The following is a 1,725-nucleotide window of genomic DNA, read 5'->3' on the forward strand; positions in this document are numbered from 1 at the left end:
CGCGTGCTCCAGTGTAAGTAGTTGAAAGATATAGGAAGGAAAGAAAATAGATTACTGGCTTTAACCCTGTTAGTGACTTAGCCCCGGTCGGCTTAGGCGAACGTGCCAACCGATATATTGCCCTCCCAACCTTGATCATCCATAAGACCCATAATAACTAAATGTGATGAATGATCCCTAGCCCTACCACAACAGCTCTCCGCCGATAGCTCGAAATCAAATTATCTAATTCTATTCCATAGTTATAATTTTATTTAATTAAACCAAATTTCAACACTTAATCCTAGTCTCATAATCCATAACAACTCGCTTATTCTCTGACGTACGTGAATATGTACGTATGTATGTATACCTATTTGTACAATTAGAACTAAATTGAAAATATGGTTTACAGTAGGTGTATATTAAATATGTACAATGCAAATATAAAAAAAAACACCAACAAGCCAATGTGCTTATACCTCTCTCAAATACATTGATGGCATTGCCAACATTAAACATTCATATGCATGTAATCATAAATGGCAAACAAAATATTAAGTTCGATTGGACTTACAACAAGTTGCGTTCCCACGATGAAAGATCTTTCATAGTGTGAGTGACCATCCAGCTCTTTCAGGTGTTGCTAGAGGTAGATAAAGAGAAAAAACCACTAATGTTGCCAATGGCATGCACTGTATATCAAACTGGTCGGAATCTTTTCGCTTAGTTTCACTTGTTGGTTTGTTTTTCTTGTTTTTTTTTTTTGTTAGGTTCCTATTACACCGAATTGAATATCATGCACCACTAAATTATCTCATGAAAGATTTCTTTTTTTTTTCGGTACTAACTGCTTGTACAGTTGTGCATATTGTCTTTTCCTTAATATAGCACGCGGCACAAAATTTATCTCATGCAATATTTTTTTTTTTTTTTGTTAACTACAATATATTCTAATTTATATTTTGATTTTCAGCTTCCTGTAACACAAAACTTTCTTAAAAAAAATCAAAAACGGGTTTCTGTTACTCTAACGCAATGCAAGTGTGCATATATAAAATATGCTTCTCATTTCTACCGATTTCACGTTAACTTTTCACAAATTTTTTGTTTTTGATATCCGATTATTTCCCTATGGAGATATATACTAGTATGTTATTATTAATAACCACACGGCACTTGTTTTGCGTCCAAAATCATAGTAGTCCGCATGTTAGGAACTCCGCGCGAAACTGACACCTGCTGGTAGCTCTCCTTGCGCCGATCACTCACTCATGCGGGACTGTACATATGCACATACCTAGGTTTAACGGCACCGGTATATTATATTATGTATGTACGTACTTGGTGAGTTGTAGGAATTATATACAAAGTGCCAAGTCCGTAGAGGATTTTGGCACGATGTATGTATGTGCAACGATACAATAATGCGGAAAATGCACCAACCAAGGCGGTATGAAAATGTATGTACATATGCGTCTGATAAAATTGGGAATGCCTCCAGTTAATAGAACACCGCACTTATAAAAAAAAGTAACAAAAAAAATGTAAAATTTGCTTGAAGACGTTTTATAAAAAAAGAAGACGTTTATGGCGCTACGGCTTGAGGTTGAAAGCCTCGAAAGGCTTCAATTTTGCAACAGGAGACCTTAAGTCTAGCTGAATGATGGGATAAATTTGAAGGACTAGCGCTACTTTTCCCGGAGTAAAAGAAATCATGATAGTTATATGAGCTATGTTTAGCGA

This window comes from Rhagoletis pomonella, unplaced genomic scaffold (assembly GCF_013731165.1).
Source record: "Rhagoletis pomonella isolate Grant_MI unplaced genomic scaffold, Rhpom_1.0 Rhpom_scaffold_00002, whole genome shotgun sequence".
In the NCBI taxonomy this organism is placed as follows: Eukaryota; Metazoa; Arthropoda; class Insecta; order Diptera; family Tephritidae; genus Rhagoletis; species Rhagoletis pomonella.